The sequence below is a fragment of the Chiloscyllium punctatum genome, chromosome 19, assembly GCF_047496795.1.
Source record: "Chiloscyllium punctatum isolate Juve2018m chromosome 19, sChiPun1.3, whole genome shotgun sequence".
Classification (NCBI taxonomy): domain Eukaryota; kingdom Metazoa; phylum Chordata; class Chondrichthyes; order Orectolobiformes; family Hemiscylliidae; genus Chiloscyllium; species Chiloscyllium punctatum.
Window position 1 is genome coordinate 96874526 of NC_092757.1, and position 27534 is coordinate 96902059.

A 27534-nucleotide genomic window follows, 5' to 3' on the forward strand; every position below is an offset into this window, starting at 1 on the left:
GGTTTGAATTATAGGGAGAGACTAATTAGGCTGGGGCTTTTCTCCCTGGAGCATCAGAGGCTGAAGCATGCCTTATAGAGATCTATAAAATCATGAGGGGCACAGATAGAACAAAAAGCCAAGGTCTTTTTCCCGTGTTAGGAGAGTGCAAAACTGGAGGGAATAAGTGTAAGGTGAGTGGGGAAAGATATAAAAGGGACCTGAGGGGTAGCTTTTTCACACAGAGGGTGGTGCGTGTATGGAACTAGCTGCCAGCGGAAGTGGTGGTGGCTCGTACAATTACAACATTTAAAAGGTATCTGGATAGATACATGAATAGGAAGGGTTTAGAGGGATTCAGGCCAAATGCTGGCAAATGGGACTAGATTAATTTAGGATATCTGGTCGGCATGGATGAGTTGGACCAAAGGATCTGTTTCTGTACTGTATGAATCTATAACACTTGGGTGTAACATGACAGATATTGTCACTGATAACTGGAACAATCACTGACAGTCATGATTTCTGGAGTCTCACTGTTTTGGAACATCATTGGAAGAGGCCAGCAGAACTGAAAAGTTCAGCTAGTTGAGAAGAAGGGCAAGAGAAAACAGAGACCAGTGAATCATGACTTTTTCATCACATCGCCTTCCGACACAGTAAATGCAGTGACCACCTCGGCAGAGTGAGGCTCCTTATCTCAGAGTTGATCATCATCACACAAACTGCCTTCTCAAGATGAAAGGGAGCTCCCTCAATGGAATGGAATCGGGTAGATAGTGAATGGAGTTTGAGACAGGAACTATAGAAATTACTTCTAATCTTCTCAGTGTTTAAAAAGGAGGAAATTATTGCTCATCCAGGATACAATGTTGGATAAACTGAAGAAATAGATGGGTTACAAGGTATATTGGAGAAATGGAACAGGCTGCTGCTGGAGTACATATGGGCAGATACGGACAACAGGGACACAGGCAGATCAGCAGGCAGGAGCCAAAGATATGGACATAGAGATGGAAAATATATGAAGAAAACAGAGATAAATGGACAGAGTCAGACATGAAGGGATATAGACAAAAAAATAAAGCCTTATGATTCTGCAGTCAGATGGAGTGAGCTGACTAGTTGGCCAATTACTAAAGCACTCAGAAAAATAAGTGGCTGCTCCTTCATTACCACTGAATCCCAATCTGAACTCCCTCCCTGACAGCTCACTATCACATTCTTCATGGCAACTAGGGAGGGCAATAAAAGGTGAACCAGCCAGTGATGTCCACATCCCAAGATACAATTAAGAAAAAGAGACACCCACCGACTGAACATGCATTAATCTCACCACTGCTGTCTTTGCTGATTCCGCAACTGCTAACACTATAGGATCAGTGTGCTACTTGCTTCTCACAGTGATCTCAGGCTGAATATTGTTCTGTTAAAAACCCCTTGTCACTTAAATTCAGTTACTGACTCCTTTCCAAGTTCCAGCAGTAGCTAAATCCTCTTCTGATTCCTTCAGTACCTTCTGACAATGTACATAGAACATAGAACAATAGAACAATACAGCACAGAACAGGCCCTTCGGCCCACGATGTTGTGCCGAACTTCTATCCTAGATTAAGCACCCATCCATGTACCTATCCAAATGCCGCTTAAAGGTCGCCAATGAATCTGACTCTACCACTCCCACAGGCAGCGCATTCCATGCCCCCACCACTCTCTGGGTGAAGAACCCACTCCTGACATCTCCCCTATACCTTCCACCCTTCACCTTAAATTTATGTCCCCTTGTAACACTCTGTTGTACCCGGGGAAAAAGTTTCTGACTGTCTACTCTATCTATTCCTCTGATCATCTTATAAACCTCTATCAAGTCACCCCTCATCCTTCGCCGTTCCAACGAGAAAAGGCCGAGAACTCTCAACCTATCCTCGTACGACCTACTCTCCATTCCAGGCAACATCCTGGTAAATCTTCTCTGCACCCTCTCCAAAGCTTCCACATCTTTCCTAAAGTGAGGCGACCAGAACTGCACACAGTACTCCAAATGTGGCCTAACCAAAGTCCTGTACAGCTGCAACATCACCTCACGATTCTTGAATTCAATCCCTCTGCTAATGAACGATAATACTCCATAGGCCTTCTTACAAACTCTATCCACCTGAGTGGCAACCTTCAAAGATCTATGTACATAGACCCCAAGATCCCTCTGTTCCTCCACCTGACCAAGAACCCTACCATTAACCCTGTATTCCGCATTCTTATTTGTTCTTCCAAAATGGACAACTTCACACTTGGCAGGGTTGAACTCCATCTGCCACTCCTCAGCCCAGCTCTGCATCATATCTAAGTCCCTCTGCAGCCGACAACAGCCCTCCTCACTGTCCACAACTCCACCTATCTTTGTATCATCTGCAAATTTACTGACCCACCCTTCGACTCCCTCATCTAAGTCATTAATAAAAATTACAAACAGCAGAGGACCCAGAACTGATCCCTGCGGAACTCCACTTGTAACTGGACTCCATGCTGAATATTTACCATCTACTACCACTCTCTGACTTCGACCGGTTAGCCAGTTTTCTATCCAATTGGCCAAATTTCCCTCTATCCCATGCCTCCTGACTTTCCGCATAAGCCTACCATGGGGAACCTTATCAAATGCCTTACTAAAATCCATGTACACTACATCCACTGCTCTACCCTCATCCACATGCTTGGTCACCTCCTCGAAGAATTCAATAAGACTTGTAAGGCAAGACCTACCCTTCACAAATCCGTGCTGGCTGTCCCTAATCAAGCAGTGCCGTTCCAGATACTCGTAAATCCTATCCCTCAGTACCCTTTCCATTACTTTGCCTACCACAGAAGTAAGACTAACTGGCCTGTAATTCCCGGGGTTATCCCTATTCCCTTTTTTGAACAGGGGCACAACATTCGCTACTCTCCAGTCCCCTGGTACCACCCCCGTTGCCAGTGAAGACGAGAAGATCATTGCCAACGGTACTGCAATTTCCTCTTCACTTAGCTTGACTCCATTATTTTACATTTCTGGTGGTCTGAAGTCTCTGAGCCATTTTTGCAATACAGAATCCTTCAAATTTAGGTTTTTACTAGGCTTTCTTGCCTCATATTTCAATTCATGTTTAGGTTCGGCGATAAACTTCCCCAGGAAGTGTCTGGTTGTTGTGATGCCTGGTGTTGATGCAATTGAGCAGTTTTGTAGTCATTTCAATCTGTTACACAGTGCTGGAGAGGTATAGCTCTCAGTGTTAGTCACATAATGAATGAATGAATGATTTATTTATTTATTGTAACATATATCTTGAAGATACAGTGAAAAATGTGTTGTCACACAATCTGGTGCCATTTTGAGTTACAATAAGGATAAAAATGATTTATTAAAAAAGAGTTCATCTGCTGCTCAAATTGGGGTCTCAAGCACAGCTTCAGGACTCTGCAAGGTGTTCTGGCCCTCAAAGCCTCCTGCTTTGGAAACAGCAATTGTGACACCAATGACACAGGAGACACTGGCTCTACTGCTGCTGCTGAGAGAGCAGGCTCCAGACACTGCCACCAGGACTCCCCACTCTGGGCACTGATGCCACCAGGAGTCTGGGTTTCAGGCTGACCACCGCTGCCAGGAGTCCTGGTCCACACTGCCAATGCTGCAGCCACCACCCTGACGACACCACTGTGGCCTCGAAGATGAAGAAATGAAAAAAAAGGTAAAATATAAATAGACTAAATGATGCTGCCGGCCTGGAGCAGCTGGGCTCTGATGAGGCCAAACATTACCTGCTATGCCAATGCCATGTGGGAGCTTAGTGCATTCTTAAACTTTGTGCAGGATTCTGACTAGTTTCTCATTAAGTGTGGCTCACAATCCAGTTCCCCAGACACTGCATCCTTTGCTTTTTATAGAACATCTGTTCTGTTTATTTAATTTCTGCATTTTGTTCATGGCTAAACAGCTTTGCTTTCTTGGAGCTCACTCTGTTCACCAAAGTTAGTTTGCACAAAACTAGGATCAGGAGACACAATTTCAAAATAATAGTGCACATATTAAGACATTGGATGAGGAGAATTCTTTTCTCATTTATATGAATTATAAAACATCAGAGGTATCATTAGTAAGTTTGCCGATGTCACCAAAATTGAGAGCGAAGAAGGTTACCTGAGATTACAAATGGGCCAATGGGCTGAGGAGTGGCAGATAGAGTTTAATTTAGATAAATGTGAGGTGCTGCATTTTGGAAAGGAAAATCAGGGCAGGACTTAAACACTTAACAGTAAGGTCCTGGGAGTGTTGCTGAACAAAGATACCTTATTCATAGTTCTTGAAAGTGGAATTGCAGATGGATGGGATAGTGAAGAAGGCATTTGATATGCTTGTTTTTATTGGTCAATGTATTGAGTATAGGAATTGGGAGGTCATGTTGAGGCTGTATAGGACGTTAGTTAGGTCAATTTTGGGAAATTGCATACAATTCTGGTCTCCCTGCTATAGGAAGGATGTTGTGAAACTTGAGAGAGTGCAGAAAAGATTGAAAAGAATGTTGCCTGGCTGGAAGGCTTTAATTACAAGGAGAGGCTGAATAGGCTGGGGATGTTTTCCCTGGAGTGTCAGAAGCTGTGGGGTGACCTTATAGAGGTTTACAATCAAGAGGGGCATGGATAGGGTAAATAGGCAAAGCCTTTTCCCCAAGGTGGGGGAGCACAAAACTGGAGGACATAGGTTTAGGGTGAGAGGGGAAAGATTTTAAAAGGATCTAAGGGGCAACATTTTCACACAGAAGGTGGTACGTGTATGGAACAAGCTGCCAGAGGAAGTGGTGGAGGCTGGTGCAATTACGATTTTAAAAGACATCTGGATGGGTATATGAACAGGAAGGCTTTAGAGGGATATAGGCCAAATGCTGGCAAATGAGACTAGTTTTATCTAGAATATCTGGTTGGCATAGACAAGTTGGACTGAAGGGTCTGTTTTAATGCTGCTCATCTCTATGACTTGGAGGGTATTTAGCCCATAGAATTATTTTCCCCAGAAAACAGTGGAGGCTGTATCAATAAATATATTTAAGGTAGAATGAGACAGATTCTTGATTGACAAGGTAGTCAAGGCATATCAGGGGTAGGGTTGGGTTTTCTGATTTGGTCAGTGGTCAGTGATAGGAGGCTGTCCCTCCAAGTGGGGCAGGTAAGGGGACCCAGTGGATAGGAGTCCAAGAGTCAGCCAATAGATCAAGTTAAATTTCACAAAACGAGTTAAAGGATAAAACTAAAGACTCTGTATCTGAATGCATAACATGTTTGAAAAAGAACAGATGGACTAAGGGTGCAAATAGAAATGAATATATATAATTTGGGAGCCATACAGAGAGGCATGGTTTGGGACCTGAATCTTGAAAGATACAGGGATGACAGAAAAGTTGGAAAAGTGGAGGGGTGGCTCTGTTGGTTAATGATGGTATTAGCACAATAGAGAGGAATGACCTAAATTCAGAAACCAGGATATAAATTTACTCTAAATTGAGTGATTTACCCTGTACACCAGTCACTTGAAGGTAAGCAAAAAGGTGCAGCAGGTGGTTGAGAAAGCAAATGATATGTTGGCCTTCATAGTAAACTCTAAGATGGCTGCAACAGCACAGTAGTCGAGGCCAAAAGGCTCTATGATTTCAAGAAGTTGGAAATGGCACTTGGGGGCTAAAAGGGATCAATGGATATGGGGAAGAGCATGAACATGCTTTTGGATGACCATGATCAAAATGAATGGTAGAGCTGGAAGGGCTGAAAGGCCTACTCCTGCTCCTGTTTTATGTTTCTATGGATGTGGAAACAGTTTGGGTAGACATGAGAAATTACAAAGACAAGAAGTTCATCTATGGGAGTGGTAGACAGCCTCCAAACTAACCACATAGTTGGTGCAGCATTAACTACAAAATGATGACAGCTTTCAGAATGACACAGTCATAGTTATGGCTGTTTTGAATCTACATATTGACTAAAAGGGTTAAATAGGTATAGGTAGCCTAGATGGGGAGTTCAGGGAATGTTTTTGGGATGGTTTCTAAGAACAGCATGTTCTGGAGCCAACCAAAGAACAGACTGCATTAGATCTGCTTCCATAATCAGATAGGATATATTAATGTTCCCAGAGTAAAGGCACTATATGTTAATAATGACTATAATATGATTTAATTTTATATTCAGTTTGAGTGAGGGGAGATTGTGTCTGAAACTATTTTAACAATTTAAATAAGAGGAATTATGAGACTATGAAAACAGAATTGGCTAAAGTGAATTGTCAAATTAATTAAAGGCTAGGTCAATAGTGACAGACATTGAAGAGGATAAATCACATACATAGAATAGGTACAATCCAATGAGCAAGAAAAATTCCAAGGGACAGTTCCACCATCTGTGATTAACTAGAAATGTTAAAAATGGTATTAAACTAAAAGAAACAAAACATATAACTGTGCCAAAACAGATTGCAAGTCACAAGATTGGACAGAATATGAAATAAAGCAAAGAATGACCAAAACAAAAAGGAAAAATGAAGAGTAAAAGAAAAAGCTAGCCAGAAATATAAAAACAGATGGTAAGATTTTCAATAAATAGGTAAAGAAGAAAAGGTAAAGAAATAGGTAAAGAGCGTTGGTCATGTGAAAAATGAGACTGGAGAATTAATAATGGAAAATAAAGAAATAACAGTGTTTTGCATCAGTTTTCACTATCAGTAAAAATTTGCTGGAGTCCCTTATAAAATATTTAATATCAGAGCACTTGGAAAAGATGATTGGATCAGATCACTTTCTCCTTCTTTATTAGTTTTTTTTACTTATTCGTAAAATCTGACTATTCTGACCCACCATCAATTGTCACAGATTAGTAGAGTGCTTCTGTCAATTTAAAGTTTCCTTCACTTCCTTATTTAGCCATAGATGGTGCATCCTTATCAAAGAGAATTTTTCTGACTGGGATAGATATTTGCTGAGAGCTATGAGAGATTTCTTTAAATGTTTGCCACAGCGTCTACTGTCTCAACTTTTTAACCCTCATTTTTCATTTCACTTTAGCCACCTATGCTTCTCTTCCCTTATAATATCTATGTTTATGTTTAAAACAGTAGTGTTACACCCATACTTGTCCCCTTAAACAGAATATAAAATTCTATAATGTTGTGATTGTAGTCACCTACAGGCTTTTTACAGTGAGATCTTTGAGTAACCCTATCTTATTGTTTATTGCTAGGTCTAGAATAGTCAGTTTCTGGTTATCTCTAGAACCTCCTGCTCCAAGAATTTATGCCGAAAAAACACTCTTTGAACACATTTTCTAGGCTTATTTTGCCAATGGAATTCAGGCAGTTTACATGCATATTAAAATCACTCATGACTATTATGGTATCTTTCTTACATGGTGCCTTCATTTCTTTTTGCTTTTTTTCTGTTCTGTGCTGTAATTACAGTTATTGTGTCCATAAATGATTCCCTCGAGTGTCCTCTTGCCTTTCATATTTTGTGTCTCTACTCAAATTGATTCTATTTGTTGATTTGAGCTAGCCTCATGCTGGCCTTTTGGACACTGAATACATCTGAGATTTATGTTTTAAGAAGAGTTTTACAGTGATTTCACATGGTATGCATGATATAATAAATAAAGACATCTATCTCTATTGTGACTTTGACAACCTCCTAACAGCTGAAAGCACTTTACAACCAATTAAGTACATTTGAAGCGATGTCAGTTTTGTAACTGAGGAAATATAGCAGCCATATGAAATACAGCAAGATCTCACAATCAGAAATGGGATTGTAAGTAAAGAATTTTTTTCCAGATATCAGTTGACGGATTTTAGTAATCGCAACACCAAGATGCGCTCCCCTACACTTCTTCAAATATTAACTTATAGAATTTTTACTTTCATGTGAAAGGGCAGATGTTACCTTGGTGTGGTGTTTCATCCAAATGACAGATATATGTAAGCCTTCTGTTAAATGCATAAATGTTTGAAATGTGTAGCTTTACTTTGCATTCCAGGAAGCTCTGCATCTCTGGGAATATCACTTTAACTCTGTTTTCTCTATAATTTTACTTTCTCCAGAATATTGACATCACTAACTTTAGCAATAGCTGGAGAGATGGGTTAGCACATTGTGCTAGCTCCCTGCTCACATCCCATACCAGCAGCTGTACAACCAGGACAGAGTGAGCTAGCACAGAGCTTCATAAACCTTTATGGGTTAGGCTGTCCCACTGGCTGTTTGTTTGCCTTTCTGTATTGTCTGCATAACTGTGCAAATCTATCTAAAAGTGAACAAAGTCACCAGCTCCTACCAGCATAAACTGTCTGTTATTGTCACTTAGTGAATTCAATGGAAAGTGTTTCTTCAATGTTTCTGGGAGTCAGTTTTCTTTCACCTGCAACAGTGTTCCAATCTCCTTTGGAATTTTGTTGAGGACATCCTGAACCAACGGGACTTTGTCCTATTACACAACTCTTTAACCATAGCTTTATGTCATTGATTGATCCTGAAACAGCTCCCTAGCCAGGCCCTGCTTGGATTTGAGGTTACTGTGTATCCACGACTTATTCCTGACATATATTCATGACATGATCTGACACTTTCTTCATTATTTGACAGAAGAGAAACCTAACCTTAGCATTTCAGAAAGCAGAAAATATTGGAATCAAGTCTACTCTGGTAAAAGGAAGCTTAGCATTTGGGTATAGCTTTGTGTCTGTTGTTTGTAGAATTAGTGTAGTTGAATGGAATATTATAGGCGTCTGTTGACAGGGAGTTTCGTGCAAAATAGGACGAGATATCTGGTGAGGGCAAACCGGACATCAGGATCACCGCCCTCCATCTTGCATGCTTTTCATGAGTGTTGTGGCAAGTGTCTCACTAGGCAGTGGTCAGTTGCCATTCAGGGGATTATTATTTGTTAAATACCTTGCTAATGGACACCTCACCTCATTAATGTTCAGCTTCCTGTCTTCTCAAACACACTCCACATTGGGGAAACCCGACAAGAAAGTCAGGGTGGACTCGTACCTGGTGAATTCAGCTCCCAACTTGCTCCAAACTACCTCCATATTGGAAACCAAGCACCAACATCTCAGGGCAGACTCCATGGATACTGGCAACACATTACCCACATCCAAAGTTTGGGAGAAGATTTGTAGCTTGGGTGCTCGTTGTTGTGGTTCTGTTCGCCGAGCTGGGAATTTGTGTTGCAGACGTTTCGTCCCCTGTCTAGGTGACATCCTCAGTGCTTGGGAGCCTCCTGTGAAGCACTTCTGTGATGTTTCCTCCGGCATTTATAGTGGTTTGTACCTGCCACTTCCAGTTGTCAGTTCCAGCTGTCCGTTGCAGTGGCCGGTATACTGGGTCCAGGTTGATGTGCTTATTGATTGAATCTGTGGATGAGTGCCATGCCTCTAGGAATTCCCTGGCTGTTCTCTGTTTGGCTTGTCCTATAATAGTAGTGTTGTCCCAGTCGAATTCATGTTGCTTGTCATCTGAGTGTGTGGCTACTAAGGATAGCTGGTCGTGTCGTTTCGTGGCTAGTTGGTGTTTATGGTTGCGGATCGTTAGCTGTCTTCCTGTTTGTCCTATGTAGTGTTTTGTGCAGTCCCTGCATGGGATTTTGTACACTGCATTGGTACACTACAATCCAAAGGACTAGCCACACTACCATACATCAAAAACATTTCTGAACTGACAGCCAGATTACTGCGACCACTAGGACTCATAACAGCACACAAACCAACAGCCACTCTCAGACAACAATGCACCATGACAAAGAACCCGATACACAGCATGAGCAAAACTAACGTAGTGTACAAAATCCCATGCAAGGACTGCACAAAACACTACATAGGACAAACAGGAAGACAGTTAACGATCCGTATACACGAACACCAACTAGCCACGAAACGACACGACCAGCTATCCTTAGTAGCCACACACTCAGATGACAAGCAACATGAATTCGACTTGGACAACACTACTATTATAGGATAAGCCAAACAGAGAACAGCCAGGGAATTCCTGGAGGCATGGCACTCATCCACAGACTCAATCAATAAGCACATCGACCTGGACCCATTATACTGACCACTGCAGCAGACAGCTGGAACTGACAACCAGAAGCGGCAGATACAAATCACTATAAATGCCGGAGGAAACATCACAGAAGTGCTTCACAGGAGGCTCCCAAGCACTGAGGATGTCACCTAGACAGGGGTCGAAACGTCTGCAACACAAATTCCCAGCTCGGCAAACAGAACCACAACAACACTACCCACATCCATGGACAGTGGCATTGACATGTCCACACTCTGAGAATCCTCACAGCACATCTCTGATCCAATTAAAGTACACTTCTGTATTTTATTGCTGCATCTCGGGCTGCACCGACAACAATCATTGTAATGCTTCAGCAAGGACACTGTGTGCTCACTGATTCACACTGCTTGTGGACTGGACTACATCTCTGGGCTCTTTGCCCACTGTTGTAGCACCACTCACTCTAACATTATGTGTATTCTCACACCATCTTTGTCTTGCATTGCCTTGCCCCTTGGCACTTTGCCCCAACATCCAGAGATACCAGGCTCACATAACTTCTGTCTTGTCTTGGAAGCTTGTCATGGTTATCAGCAGGTGTCGATCAAGTGAAGGAAGATTGTCTTTGTTTAGGGAGTCCCAGCACAGTAAATTGAGGGTGGTCTCCAATACCAACCTGCTTGGGGCATTTCACATCAGTTTATTCAGGCCCTGTTTCTGCTCCACTAATGATTTCCTTGAGATTTCCAGCAAGCTATCCTCCTTTTACACTATAAATCCTGAGGCAAAGTAATTATTCAACATGTCTGCCATTTCCCTGTAGTCACTGACAATATCCCCACTATCAGTCTTTAGTGGGTCAACATTGCTCCTTACCACCCACATACCCTTCATGAAACTAATAAAATTTCTTCTTTAGATTTTGATGTCCCTGTCAAGTTTCTTTTCATAATCCTTTTGAATAACAAAGAAGACTCAAGACCGAGTACCCTACTTTTGCTTCTATGTCTTTTTGTCTTATGGTCTAAACTGGAGTGGAAGCAAGTTACCTTTCATTCTGAGGGACTGCCTAAGAAAAATAAGCAAAGTCTTTGTGTGTTTGCGTGAGTCTAAACATGCATCCCTTTCTGTGTGTGTGGGTGCACACGCGCACGCATCCCTTTCTGTGTGCGTGTGTGTGTGTGTATTTTGTGTTTGTTTTTCAGTTTTATATTCAAACTGCCAATTTTAATGCAGTATTTACAGTTAATACTGGCCCCACAAGAACTTAATTTCCTCTCCTCTATTTTTGCATTGTTTCACAGTTTTGCATTCATTTCCTGTTTGCAGTGTACAATAAATGGGTGAACAACCACAGTAAAATAGAGCAGGCAGAAGCTTCTTACAAGTTTGATAATCACTGCTAGAATGGATAATGATAGAGAGATTTAGAAATAGATATTATTGGCCTATGCACAGAGCATAGTGATCTCTCGAAAATATTTGCAGCTGATTCCTCTATATTTCATTCAGAGGTAATAAACAAGAAAGCCTTTTGAAAATTTTCAATGAAATGGCAAAGATGCAACAACAATGGCCAAGAGAAACACAGAATCTGACTGAAAGTTCTCTGTTGTCTGGCCTCTCTGTTGTCTGGCCTGTTATAGTGAAGGAAGAGATAAATAATATTGGCCCTTTGCCTCACCACCCCCAGAACATCCCTCAGCTGGAGACAGATTCCTTCAGCAATTCCAAAATGACAGATACAGGAAAAAGGAACATCAGGAAATTAGCATTGTAATAAATAGATTCTCACAGGAAACTGAATGGGTGGTTGTAACTGGAGCTATCACACCCATAAAGCGTATCCGAGACACAGATCAGTGAAAAACTGGCTCCTAGCAGCAAGGCTTACAGCAGGTCATTCATACTGAGTGGATCTATTTGCCCCCAATGGCCTCTCCAAAGATCTGAAAAAAACTGATGGTCTGCATTCCCAGGAAGGTTTCAGAGCATGGAGCAGAGAGATATCTGTAACACAACCAGTAAGACAGACATTTATTGAATGGAGACTAAAAATATATCTCAGATGCTCAAAAAGTTTGTTTGCTCACAAGGGAAGAGTCTGATTCAGTCCTGGGATCTTTCTAACGTCATGTTATCCAGCTGACGCTGAGGCTGGCCTGGTCCCTGTAAGAAGGAAGACTTCATTAGCTTTGGAGTATTGACATGTAAAACTTCTGACACATCTTCATGCTGCTTCCTTTCTGCTCAATTTCTCAATTTCTTTTCCTCATTCATTCTGTCTCAGGACCTGAATGAAATGTTGAGGTCAGAATGTCCTGACTGGCAGTCTCTGATGTGATACGTGGCACAGATCTATAGGTACTTTGACAGCTGACGGCAGCTGAGGGTTCACAAGGCAGAGATGCAGCTGTCACTTGCATCAGCAAAGGGCAGTTTTCACAAAAACGCTGTAGAGTCATCATCTGTTTAACAAGACATCAACGAATAGAAATACCAACTGCTGCTGATATCTGCTTTCTTTACAATTCCTAGCCAAGGCTAATTTAAAATTAATAGAATATCAGATAAAAGTAATTGATTTATGGCCCAATAATCATAAACAAGGTTTTTACATTGGGCAGAAGATACAAGATTAGATTTCCTACAGTGTAGAAACAGGCCATTTGGCCCAACAAGTCCACACCGACCCTCTGAAGAGTAACTCACTCAGACCCATTTCCTGACATTTACCCCTGACTAATGTATCTAACACTATGGGCAATTTAGCATGGCCAATTCACCTGACCTGCACATCCTTGGATTGTGGGAGGGGACCAGAGCACCCAGAGGAAACCCAAGCAGACACAGGGAGAATGTGCAAACTCCACACAGACAGTTGCCTAAGGTGGGAATTGAACCCAGGTACCAGGCGCTGTGAGGCAGCAGTGTTAACCACTGAGCCACCATACTGCCCCTTATAAACACTTCATTTCTGTTAAAATTGCAAAGGAATATTATGTGGTTATAATATCATTCATAATACCACTGATATGTTATGGTTACTTTTCTTTAGCTGGTTAAGTGGGGAGGGAGGTTACGGGTGTTTCTGAGTAGCACCTTTGGTCCCACAATGTAGTGACCAGATCATGTTTCCATATTGTGAGGTTGACATTATTTTGGATCAGTACACTGCTTAGGAACTATTAAACATTGGCTATATTGTGGCAGGAAACCTTTCTCTGGGGTTTACAGCAGAGAAACCCACTTCTACTGATAACTCATTACACCATAATTACACAGCTTTGCTCATATCTCATTTAACATCACTTTCACATTTCATCAATTGCTAGACAATGCTAAAGAACAGTGATGCTGACAGGATAACATGCACACTGTTTTTATGTCCGATGAAGGGAGCATCTGGAGACACTGGATAGGAACTGGAGGAGGAGATGGGAGATGGGCTGGAGGACGAGATGGGAGAGTGGCTGGAGGAGGAGATGGGAGAGGGGCTGGAGGAGGAGATGGGAGAGTGGCTGGAGGAGGAGATGGGAGAGGGGCTGGAGGAGGAGATGGGAGAGTGGCTGGAGGAGGAGATGGGAAAGACGCTGGAGGAGGAGATGGGAGAGGGGCTGGAGGAGGAGATGGGAGAGGGGCTGGAGGAGGAGATGGGAGAGAGTCTGGAGTAGGAGATGGGATAGGGACTGGAGGAGGAGATGGGAGAGGGGCTGGAGGAGGAAATGGGAAAGACGCTGGAGGAGGAGATGGGAGAGGGGCTGGAGGAGGAAATGGGAGTGGAGCTGGAGTAGGAGATGGGAAAGAGCCTGGAGGAGACGGGAAAGACGCTGAAGGAGGAGATGGGGAAAGAGGCTGGAGGAGGAAATGGGAGCGGAGCTGGAGTAGGAGATGGGAAAGAGCCTGGAGGAGATGGGAGAGGGGCTGGAGGAGGAGATGGGAGAGGGGCTGGAGGAGGAGATGGGAGAGGGGCTGGAGGAGGAGATGGGAAAGACGCTGGAGGAGGAGATGGGAGAGAGTCTGGAGTAGGAGATGGGATAGGGACTGGAGGAGGAGATGGGAGAGGGGCTGGAGGAGGAGATGGGAGAGGGGCTGCAGGAGGAGGAGTTGGGTAAAGGGCTGTACACCAATAGGGACATCAATAATAATGCTATTATTGAACAGAAGTAGTTTTCACTAATAACTATTGTTTTTTGATGTCATAATGAAGCATCTTAAAAATTGTTTCATGAAAATGACTTGTTAAAGCTCTGTCTTGTGTTACGACACAGGGTAGACCCTCCTGCTTAATTTAAACCAGCAGTACAGAAAAGGTTTATCACATGCAGTAATCTATGAAAATTCAAGAGGCCAAGAACTATTTAAAGTAAAAATTAACAACTTTAGTTCTTAAAGTTTAATAGAGAATAATTAACTAACAACTATTTATAACTCCTTCCTATAACCTATCTTTTACTTTCCCTTCTACAATACCAGTCCAATAAAATGCCCAATTAAGGTTTACCAAAAATTCAAATTTTCAAAACCAGCCAGATGTTGAATCTTCTCTTATATCTTCCTTGGTCTTCTTTTCTTTTTATGGATTTCTGTTTCACATTACTGACCGATAAAGGCACCTTTAAGAGATCTATTCTTTGGGCAGTTTGCAGATGCAGGTGGCATGGCAGATCTCTTCCCAAATATTCAATTTTCCCTGGTCTTATACTCCCCACCCCCCCACCCCTCCCCCCCCCCCGCAAGCATTGGGTTGTATCATTGGCTTTTAAGATTGTCAATATATTAAAGTCAAACTTGATTGGAGTTTTGTATTTTTTGGGATATAATTTCAACTGACTGGTCTAATTTGAATTTGTTTTGTCATCTCCAGGCAACCAGCTAATCGAGTTGTTCGATCAAATGTTACATTTTATCTTGTTCAGAACACTTGATGCTGTGTCAGGTAGTTCTGCTAGCTTTTAACTCTCTCAAAGGCACAGTACATAACACATCTTCATAACACTTAGCTCACTCCTGGCAAAGAGTGAGACAAACAGGGAAATATGGAACAACTTACAGAGCAGGCTTCTTGCTTGTTGGTAGTTGGTAAAATAAAACATTAAATGATCAAACGGTGTCCCTATTTGACAGCATATTCGTTCTGCTTGTTACAAAACCTTTTGAGTCAATAGCAGCTCTTTTCCATGGAAAGTTTGGACATTCACATTTGCTCCTGATATCCATCTGTATCCGAGGAGACTGGTCAACATCAGAATCTCATGGCTGGCTCGATCACAATCACTCCATTCTTACTTGATAACATCCAGCAATGGTTTAACTCTGCTTTAAGCATGTTTGTAGCTATATGGCCTCCTAACACAAAGAGTGGGGTAAATTGTCCACATGGACAAAATAATTTCTGATATATTTAAAAGAGGTTCACATGAAGCTCTTCCAATAGACAAAGGAATTGTGCAAAGAGCTGCTTTCAAAACCTGATGTGGTAATAACTAAAGCATGAGACTGAATGAGAACTGGGAACATTGCTACACACTTAGTAACAAACAAATACAGAACAACAAACAGTAAACCAGTTAGAATTAAAACTCAAAATACTGGAACTATGCACAAGCAGGCAGCATCAACCGTGAATTTGAGTTCAGACCTGCTGAGTATTTACAGCATTTTTTGTTTTAATTTCAGATTTCCAACATCTGCAATATTTCTGGTTTATTTAGAAGCAAAGCTGAAGTTAAACTTCAGTTGAAACAGCAGGACCCTGCTGCAGATGTGAGGTCTTGCACTTTAGAAAAAGAATACAGGCAAGGACTGTTTTCTAAACAGTGCGAAAATTCAAAAAGCCAAAGTACAAAGGTATCCGGGAGTGCTAGTCCAGGATTCTCTAAAGGTAAACTTGCAGGTTGAGAAAGCAAATGTAACGTTGTCATTTATTTCAAGAGAGTTGGAATATAAAAGCAGCTTCTGAGACTTTATAAAGCTCTAATTAGGTCCCATTTAGAATACTGTGTCCAGTTTTGGATCCCACACCACAGGAGGAACATACTGGCACTGGAGTGTGCCCAGCAGAGATTCACACAGTTGATCCTTGGAATGGTAGGCCTAACATAGGATGAGTGACTGAGGATCCTGGGATTGTATTCATTAGAGTTTCGAATGTTGAGGGGTGATCTAATAGAAGTTTACAAGGTAATGCATGGCTGGACACTGGGAATTTGTTTCCGTTAGGAGGGAGACTCGGACCCGTGGGCACAGCCTTAGAATTAGAGGGGGTCAATTTAGAACAGAAATGAGGAGACATTTCTTCAGCCAGAGAATGGTGGGCCTGTGGAATTCATTGCCACGGAGTGCAGTGGAGGTCGGGGCGTTAAATGCCCTCAAGGCACAGATTGATAAATTCTTAATCTCGCAAGGAATTAAGGGATATGGGGAGAGTGTGGGTAAGTGGAGTTGAAATGCCCATCAGCCATGATTGAATGGCGGAGTTGGCTTCATGGGCCAAATGGCCTTAATTCCACTCCTATGCCTTATGGTCTTACGGTTTTATGACCCCACTTAGAGGACGTTCATGATCAAATACTCCAAGACAGGTCGCTACTAACAATTTGTGCTTGTTCTCAAGATATTCCAAATAAAACTAAGAAAAAGGAAGACTTCAATATCATGCTTTTCACAAACATAGGATTTCCTAAAGCATTTTGTAGCCAACGCAGTTGAAGTGTAGTCACCGTCATGACATTGGAAACATTGCAGCCAATCTGTACAGCAAGATTCCACATCCAACAAGGTAACAATTGACCTAAGTATCTGTAGTATCAATGTTAATCCAGTGATAAATCTTGCCCAGGCCACAGGAAAGAATGCTGTTGGTCTTCTTTCAAATAGTGCAGTGGGGTCTTACATGTCTAGGTTTGAGAGTAAATCAGACCCCAAATTAACTTCTCAATTGAAAACCACCACATTCCTCAGTGCTGACCCTCTGACAGTGCAGCACTCCCTCAGGACTCATTCTCTGACAGTGTAGCAGTCTCTCAACACTGAACCTCCAACAGTGCTCATTTCCTCAGTATTGACCTCCAATAGTGAGGTAATCCCTCAGGACTGGTCCTCTGACTGTGCAGAGCTCCCTCAGCACTGACAGTGCCCGCTCCCTCAGTACTGACATTTTAATATTGTAGAGAGTTTGGAAAAAATACATCTCAAAAATGACTGAAAATTCAGTTGTAAAAGTGCAGTCAGGTAACATGGTGATAGCAAAAAGATAATTCAAGGATGTTATAGAACATTCTCTGTTAAGAATATTGGGTTCCCAGAGGGATCAGCGAAAGGTGAAAACCTTTGGAATGCTTTAAAATCCTACTGTAGCTGCAATCAGATAGCTACAGAATGGATGAATATGATAAAGAATTGCTATTCCATATTCCTCATTATTTTATTATATTATGCTCTGATTTGAGTGCTCTGTTTTTTGAGTAATAGTAAATCTCTAGCGTTTTGTAATTCACCAGATTATCTCAAGGAGATCAGGGCATGGCCCTGGAACTGGTCCCAGGTCTTGGTCCTTTCTCCCACAGCAAACATCAACAATGGCTTTGGGATTGAGGGCACAAAGACCTCTGAAGAAGCTGAACACTGATGGATTTTACCTATTCTTACAAATACTCCAGTGGTACTTTGTACAGATGATGTGGAGGATTCTGCCTGGTACTTCTTTGTTTGAGCTGAAGGACAGAGTGCCCCATTGGTAAAATGTGTTCCTGTATCTTGGATTGTCACAGTTTAAGAAGGGATTGTGTGCATTAATAAAATCTCTAAGTTTGATTATATCAAAATACAAAGTGGAGAAATTAATCAGTTCAGACCAATACTACCAGGAAGCAGAAAGCAAAATATGTTGAGCAGTTGTTTTACAGTTTAATAATTAATATGAGAGAATGAAGACAAAAGGAGAGTGTGTTCAGAGGGAACAAGGTCACAATGTGCTGATGATGAAAATCTGGGAGGGTTCAGGCAGGTCCATTCTCAACCTGTCAGTTTATACATGGCTGTGATGGAAAGGTAATTGTTGTAAGAGCAAAGGAAGAGGCTACAAATTCCAGAATGCTTCAGTAAAGAGTGTGTTGCTCTATGGGTCCACTGAACAGTTCTAGCTGTAACCAATTGTGTCCTAGGAGAGGGTACAGAGATAGTTCTCAGTATCAGGAGTGAGTTATGAACAGTGGCTAAATTTGGATTGTTTTTCTTGGAAAAAAACAGACAGTTTCACTCAACAAAAAGTAGTTCACTGGTTATAAAGTATTGTGGGTTGTCTTGAGGATATGGTATTGCAATAAATAAGTAGAAGCTTTTTTAAAATTGATCACGTGATAGGATGGACTGAGAACTGAAGTCAAGTGAAAAGTTCACTTGCATAATGTTAAGCCACTGAAGATGACACCATTCTTGCATACAATTATTACGTTCAGTGGCAGTGATGTTCAGTTCTGAAAACTACAATCGAGCACTGGAACATGAATGAGTCAAAAATCAACTTTCTCTTTTTGAAGCACCAGTTCATTAAATCATGAATTCACCATTCAACAATAAATACACCTTTCATATTGCCTTCAATGTAATAAAATTACAGATTGCCAAAGTGACCAAAACATTTTAATGGATTCTGGCTCAGTAATGTCCTTTAGGGAAGAAAGTTTACTATCCTTACTGGTCTGGCCTACATGTGACTCCAGCCCCACAGCAATGTGGTTGGCTTTTAACTGCCCTCTGAAGTGGCCCAGCATACCACTCAGTTCAAGGGCAATGAGAGATGGGTGCCAAGTGCTGATTGAGTTACAGGATATTGGGTGGTGGGGTCATCCACTGAGAGCCACTCTCTTGCCATTGTTGCTGAATCACCATCTTCCCATGACCCCTCATCCCCACAAAACCATTTTTTTTCCTCCCAAGTTACTGACCTGTGGTCTGGGTCACTTCTACTGAAGAGTAAACTTACAGCAGGTTTGATCCCATGGAAGTGAGGGAAAATGCAGAGGCAGTGGTGACAGCACTGAACTAGAGTTGATGGCATCTTAATAATGTCACTGGGCTAGTAATACAGAGACCCAAGCTAGTGCTCCAGAGAGATAGGTTCACATCTTACTTACATGCAACTAATAAATTTAGAATATAATGCTAGTCCCAATAATGGTGACCATAAATCCTTGATCAGTTGTCATTAAGATGGACAACAATTGCTGGCCTTGTCAGCAATACCCACTTCCCATGAAAGAATAGGACAACATCAAATTATTTTAATATATAGTAATATAGTCTTTAATACAATGAAAAGTCCCAAGGCATTTCATAGGAACGTTCTAAAGTATGACACTGAGCCATGTAAGGACAATTAGGTCGGGTGATCAAATGCTTGATAAAAGAGGTATGTTTTAAAGTGTATCATAAAGGAGAAAAATCAGGAGAAGTTGAATGGTTTAGGGACACAATTCCAAAGCTTCAGGCCCAGGCAACTGAAGGCATGACTGCCAACAGTGGGATAATGTGATCAGGAAACCGTGTTCAAAAGACCATAATTAATCGACCAAAGATTTGGATGTAGAAAGTGAATGTGCTATTGCCACATTTTGCAGATGACACAAAAAGAAGCGAAAAGGCACATGGTAAATATGTTATAAAGCAGCTGCAGAGGAACATAGACAGGTTAAATGAGGGGGCAGTTGGAATATAATGTGGGGAAATGTGAAATCATTCACTTTGGAGGGAAGAATAGAAATGCTGAATATTATTTAAATGGAGAAAGACTGCAGAAAGCTACTGAATAGAATTTTGAAATTCTCATCCATAAACCACAAACAGTCAAGTTCAGCGGATAATAGGGAAGGTAAATGGAATGTTGGCATTTATTTAAAAGGGAATAGAATATAAAAGTAAGGAGGTTTTATTAAAACTACACAAGGCATTGGTCAGACCACAGCAGGAATACTCTGAACTGTTTTGGACCCAATATCTAAAGAAGGATAGACCGGCATTGAAGGCAGTCCAGAGAAGGTTCACTCAGCTGATCCCAGATATGGAGAGATTCCCTTATGCAGAGAGTTTGAGTAGATTGGCCTGCACTCATTGGAATTTAGAAGGACTGCCTCAAAACTGAGGTCATGGCAAGAGGTTTGTAACAGGAACAGGAAGTATCAAGAATACTCAGCAGGGAGGGTCTGTGAGGAGACAAGAATTAGTACTGGGGACATAAAAAGAGGAGTTTAGTGTTAGTGAATACCTTGCAACAGCTGCAACTAAGGTCTACCTCATAGAGTCATTGAGATCTATAGCTCAGAAATAGATCCTTTGGCCCATCGTGTCTGTGTTGGTCAAAAAACAACCACCTAACTATTCTCATCCTATTTTCCAGCACTTGCTCCATAAGCCTTGTGTGCCTTGGCATTACAAGTTCTTATTCAATGTTTTCATTACACCTGGGTACATGTGACAATAATTAACCAAATGAAATCAACATTCCATAGATACACTGCCCTCTGAAAGAATAAATTCCCTCTCATCTCTGTTTTATTCTGAGATGATGCTCTATAACCCTAAACTCAAGACGAAACAGCCTTTCCATTTCTACCTAGAACATAGAACATTCCAGCGCAGTACAGGCCCTTCGGCCCTCGATGTTGCACCGACCTGTGGAACCAATCTGAAGCCTATCTAACCTATACTATTCCATTCTCGCCCATATGCCTGTCCAATGATCATTTAAATGCCCCTAAAGTTGCCATGTCTGCAATTACTGTTGCAGGCAATGCGTTCCACACCCCTACTACTCTCTGAGTAAAGAAACTACCTCTGACATCTGTCCTATATCTGTCAACCTCAGTTTAAAGCTATGTCCCCTCATGCTAGCCTTCACCATCCGAGGAAAAAGGCTCTCCCTGTCCAGCCTGTCTAACCCTCTGATTATCTGATAAGTCTCAATTAAGTCACCTCCCCAACCTTCTTGTCTCTCACGAAAACAGCCTCAAGTCCCTCAGCCTTTCCTCGTAAGACCTTCCCTCCATACCAGGCAATATCCCATTAAATCTCCTCTGAACCGTTTTCAAAGCGTCCACATCCTTCCTATAATGTGGTGACCAGGACTGTACGCAATACTCCAAATGTGGCCACACCAGAGTTTTGTACAGCTGCAGCATGATCTCATAGTTCCGAAACTCAATCCCTCTACCAATAAAAGCTAACACACCATATGCCTTCTTAACAACTCTACCAACCTGGGTGACAACTTTCAGGGATCTATGTACATGACACCGAGATCTCTCTGCTCATCTACACTACCAAGAATTTTACTATTCGCCCAGTACTCTGCATTCCTGTTACTCCTTCCAAAGTGAATCATCTCACATTTTTCTGCATTAAACTCAATTTGCTACCTCTCAGCCCAGCTCTGCAGCTGATCTCTGTCTATGATCTACAACACACTTCATCACTATTCACAACTCTACCGACTTAGCATCACCCACAAAGTTACTAACCCATCCTTCTATGCTTTCATCCAGGTCATTTAGAAAAATGACAAATAGTAGTGGACCCTAACCAGATCCTTGCAGTCACCACTAATAACTGAACTCCAGGATGAATATTTCCCATCAACAACCACCCTGTGTCTTCTTTTAGCCAGCCAATTTCTGATCCAAACCACGAAATCACCCTAATCCCATGCCTCCATATTTCATGCAATAGCCGACCTTGGGGAACTTTATCAAATGCCTTACTGAAATCCATATACACCACATCAATGGCTTTACGTATCCACCTGTTTGGTCACCTTCTCAAAGGACTCAATAAGTTTCGTGAGGCACAACTTACCCTTCACAAAACCATGTTGACTATCCCTAATCAACTTATTCCTTTCTAGATGATTATAAATCCTATCTCTAATAACTCTTTCCAACACTTTACTCACAACTGAAGTAAGACTCACTGGTCTATAATTACCAGTGTTGTCTCTACTCCCCTTCTTGAACAGGGGAACCACATTTGCTATCCTCCAGTCTTCTGGTACTATTCCTGTGGACAATGATGACATAAAGATCAAAGCCAAAGGTTCGGCAATCTCCTCCCTGGAATCCTAGGATAAATTCCATCCTGCCCAGGGCACTTATCTATTTTACACTTTCCAGAATTGCTAACACCTCCTCTTTATGCACCTCAATCCCAGCTAGTCTAGTAGCCTATATCTCAGTATTGTCCTCGACCACATTGTCTTTTTCTAGTGCGAATACTAACAAAAGTTTTTCATCTAGCACTTCCCCTATCTCCTCTGACTCCACACACAACTTCCCACTACTATGCTTGATTTGCCCTAGTCTTACTCTGGTCATTCTTTTATTCCTGATATAGTTATAGAAAGCCTTAGGGTTTTCCTTGATCCTACCGCCAATAACTTCTCATGACTCCTCCTGGCTCTTAGCTCTCTCTTTAGGTCTTTCCTGGCTACCTTGTAACTCTCAAGTGCCCTAACTGAGCCTTCACATCTCATCCTAACATAAGCCTTCTTCTTCTTCCTGACAAGAGATTCAACTTGCTTATTAAAACATGGCTCCTACGCTCGACAACTTCCTCCCTGCCTGAAAGGTACATACTTATCAATGACATGCAATAGCTGGTTCTTGAATAAGCTCCAAGATCTGTTCAAATCCCCTAAGATTTTTATATGTTTCAATAAAGTCGTCTCTCATGCTCCTAAATTCCGATAAGTACAAACCCAACTTAATCTCACCCCAAAAGACAGCCTCTTCATTTCTAGTATCAGCCGAGTGAACCTTCTTTGGACTGTCTCCAATGGCAATGTATCTCTCCCTAGTTGAGGAACCCAAAACTGTTCACAATATTCCAGGTAAGGTCCAAATATTGCCTTGATTAATTTTAGCAAACTGCCCTTTGAAATAAGGATTAACATTCCATTTGCCTCCCTATTACCTGCTGAATATGGATGCTTATTTTTAAAATTCATACACGAGGATTCCCTAATCCATCTGTTATGTAGCTTTCCGCAGTGATACTCCAGTTAAACCATTTTCAGCTCCTTTATTCTTCATATGAAAATTCCATCTGCTAAAGTTTTGCCCACTCACTTAACCTGTCTACACCGCAGATTCTTTGTGTTATTCTCACCACTTGCTTTCCCACTTATTTTGTTTCATCCGCAAACTTGGGGACAGTATATTCACTTTCCTCATCCAAGCCATTAATATATGCTGTCAATAATTGTGGCCAGTTACCCTTTAGCTACCTTAGTTATTACCTCTTCAAAGAATTTTAGTAAATATTTCAGGTTCACCTTCATGTCTCTGACTCTGCTCGATTAGATTATATGTTGCTAAATTTACCAAGGCGCCTTAGATAGCACCTTCAAAAACCCACAACCACTACCATCTAGAAGGACAAGGGCAGCAGGTACATGACATCACCCTGTACAAGTTGCATCTGAGCCAGTCGCCATCCTGTCCTGGAAATATATTGTCGTTCCAATCCTCTGATATGACTCCAGTGCAGAGTGAGGAGGTAAAGATCTTCGCCAGACGCTTAACAATCTTCTTTCTCACTTCCCGAAGCAACCTATGATAAATCTGGTCTGGCCCTGGGGCTTATCAATCTTAATGTTTGCCAAAATTTCCAGAACAACAACTTCATCAATCTTGATCCGTTTAAGCCTGTATCCCAGCTCCTCAAAGTTCTCATTCACAAGAAGGTCCCTTTCCTTTGTGAAAACTGAAGCAAAAAACTCATTTAGGGCTTCCCCTATCTGCTCAGACTCCACGCATAAATTCCCTACTCTATCCCTGATCGGCCCTACCTTCTCCCTGATCATTCTCTTATTCCTCATGTATGAGTAAAATGCCTTTTGGGTTCTCCCTAATCCTTCCAGCCAAGCCCCCTCCTGACTCTCCTCAGTCCATTTCTGAGCTCTTTTCTAGTAAGCCTGTAATCCTCTAAAGTTGTGCTAGATCCTTGCTTCCTCCACCTTACGTAGGCTGTCTTCTTCCTTTTGACGAGAAGCTGCTCTGTTTTCGTCATCCAAGGGTCCTTAATCCTACCCCTTCTTGCCTGTCTCAGAGGAACAAATTTGTGCATCACTCGCAACAACTGCTCCTTAAATAGTCTCCACACGTCTGTTGTGCCCTTTCTGTGGAACAATTGCTCCCAATCTGTACTTCCCAATTCCTGTCTGATGGCGTCATAATTTTCTTTTCCCTAATTAAATATCTCCCCTCAGTAACTGCTCCTTTCACTCTTCAAGGCTATACTAAATGTGAGGCAGGTGTGGTCACTGTCTCCAAAGTGTTCTGACACCTGTCCTGGCTCATTGCTGAGCACCAAATCCAAAATGGCCTCTCCCCTTGTTGGCCTGTCTACATATTGAGTAAGGAAACCCTCCTGAACACACCTGATAAAAAACGGCTCCATCCAAACCATCTGCACTAAGGAGGTTCCAGTCAATATTGGGAATATTGAAGTCACCCATAACAACAACCCTGCTACCTCTGCATTTTTCCAAAATCTGCTGGCCTATGAGTTCTTTAATCTCGCTACTGCTATTAGAGGGTCTGTAGAAATTGTTTAAATGCACTTGAGAATGTAACTTTAAAAAAGTTCTGCAATTTACATATAAAATAACTGAAACCAACATGTTTATTCTAAAAGATGAGAGACTTAACAAACAATCTGGGTCTTTTTCAATATATAATTTCAGTTACATCACATTGTAAATTTTTGCTATAAATTGTGTCTATTTTTTTTGATTAGATTAGATTAGATTCCCTACAGTGTGGAAACTTATGATCTTATACTCCATAACTACGTGATGAAGGAGCAGCATTCCGAAAGCTAGTGCTTTCAATAAACCTGTTGGACTATAACCTGGTGTTGTGTGATTATTAATTTTGTCCACCCCAGTCCAACACCGGTATCTCCAAATCAAGGTGAATGATGGCTGCATTGGGATTTGATACTCAGATTATCATGACTTTGGGCACAGATTGCCAATCCAAACAAAGTTTTGAGGTTGTTCATTGCATGCGGTGTCCTTATGTTAAATAATATGTTCAGATAATCAATTTCTACTGATGCTGTGCAATGTAATTAGACACTGTCCAGTGCAGTCAGATATTTTAAGATGCACTTACACAATGATAGTGACCACAATTCAGTTGTGTTTACTTTAGCGATGGAAAGGGATGGATATACACTGGAGGGCAAGAGCTACAGATGGGGTAAAGGCAATTACGATGCGATTAGACAAAATTTGGGATGCATAGGATGGGGAAGGAAACTGCAGGGGATGAGCACAATAGAAATGTGGAGCTTATTCAAGGAACAGCTACTGTGTGTCCTTGATAAGTATGTACCTGTCAGATGGGAAAGACGTTATCAAGCACAGGAGCCACGGTTTACTAAGGAAGTTGAATCTCTTGTCAAGAGGAAGAAGAAGGTTTGTGTGAGAATGAGACATGAAGGCTCAGTTAGGGCGATTGCGAGTTACAAGGTAGACAGGAAAGACCCAAAGAGAGAGCTAAGACGAGCGAGGAGGGGGCATGAGAAGTTGTTGGCGGATAGGATCAGGGAAAACCCTGAAGCTTTCTATAGGTATATAAGGGATAACAGAATGACTAAAGTAAGCTTAGGATCAATCAAGGACAATTGTGGGAGGTTGTGCGTGGAGTCAGAGGAGAGAGGGGAAGTGGCAACTGAATATTATTCACATTGGAAAAAGACAATGTTGTCGAGGAGAATACTGAGAAACAGGCTACTAGACGAGGTGGGATTGAGGCTCACAAGGAGGAGGTGTTAGAAACTCTGGAAGGAGTGAAAATAGATAAGACCCCTGGGCCAGATGGAATTTATCCTAGGATTCTCTGGGAAGCCAGGGAGGACATTGCCGAGCCTTTGGCTTTGATCATTATGTTGTCATTGTCTACAGGAATAGTATGAGAAGACTAGAGGATAGCAAATATTGTTCCCTTGTGCAAGAAGGGGAGTAGAAACATCCCTGCTAATTATAGACCAGTGAGCCTTACCTCGGTTGTGGGTAAAGTGTTGGAAAAGGTTATAAGAGATAGGATTTATAATAATCTAGAAAGGAATGAGTTGATTAGGGATAGTCAACACAGTTTTGTGAAGGGTAGGTCGTTCCTCACAAACCTTATTGAGTTATTTGAGAAAGTGACCAAACAAATGGATGGGGGTAACGCAGTTGATGTGGTGTATATGGATTTCAGTAAGGCATTTGATAAGGTTCAGCATGGTACACAACTGCACAAAATACAGAGGCATGGGATTGAGGGTGATATAGAGTCATAGAGATGTACAGCATGGAAACAGACCCTTCAGTCCAACTCGTCCATGCCGACCAGATATCCCAACCCAATCTAGTCCCACCTGCCAGCACCCAGCCCATATCCTTCCAAACCCTTCCTATTCATATACTCATTCACATGCCTTTTAAATGTTGCAATTGTACCAGCCTCCACCACTTCCTCTGGCAGCTCATTCCACACACACACACCACCATCTGAGTGAAAAAAGTTTCCCTCTAGGTCTCTTATATATCTTTCCCCTCTCACACTAAACCTATGCCCTATAGTTCTGGACTCCCCCACTCCAGGGAATAGACCTTGTCTATTTACTCTATCCATGCCCCTCATGATTATATAAACCTCTATAAGGTCACCCCTCAGCCTCCGACAAAACAAAGAGCCTATTCAACCTCTCCCTATAGCTCAGATCCTCCAACCCTGGCAACATCCTTGTAAATTTTTTCTGAACCCTTTCAGGTTTCACGACATCCTTCTGATAGTAGGGAGACCAGAATTATGCAATATTCCAAAAGTGGCATAACCAATGTCCTGTACAGCCACAATATGACCTCCCAACTCCTGTACTCAATACTCTGCCCAATAAATGAAAGCATACCAAACACCTTCTTCACTGCAACCTGCAACTCTATTTTCAAGGAGTTATGAACCTGCACTCCAAGGTCTCTTTGTTCAGCAACATTCCCTATACCATTAAGTGTATAAGTCCTGCTAAGATTTGCTTTCTCAAAATGCAGCACCTTGCATTTATCGAAATTAAACTCCATCTGCCACTTCTCAGTCCATTGGTTCACGTGATTGAGAGGTAAACTTCTTCGCTGTCCACTGCACCTTCAATTTTGGTGTCATCTGCAAACTTACTAACTACATCTCTTAAGCTCATATCCAAATCATTTATGTAAATGATGAAAAGTAGCGGACCCAGCACCGATCCTTGTGGCACTCCACTGGTCACAGGCCTCCAATCTGAAAAACAATCCTCCACCACCACCTTCTGTCTTCTACCTTTGAGCCAGTTCTGTATCCAAATGGCTAGTTCTCCCTGTATTCCATGAAATCTAACCTTGTTAACCAGTCTCCCATGGGGAGCCTTGTTGAACGCCTTACTGAAGTCCATATAG

General features: G+C 41.9%; 1 protein-coding gene across 1 annotated transcript in view; it reads right to left on the bottom strand.

The window, feature by feature from the left end:
* Positions 1-10240: 10240 nt before the first annotated feature.
* Positions 10241-27534, bottom strand: part of zswim7 (zinc finger, SWIM-type containing 7) — a 129061-nt gene continuing 111767 nt past the window's right edge. The window contains exon 8 of the transcript XR_011963349.1: positions 10241-12224. The gene's annotated coding sequence lies outside the window, so the exon portion shown is untranslated. The remainder of the gene's footprint in view (positions 12225-27534) is intronic.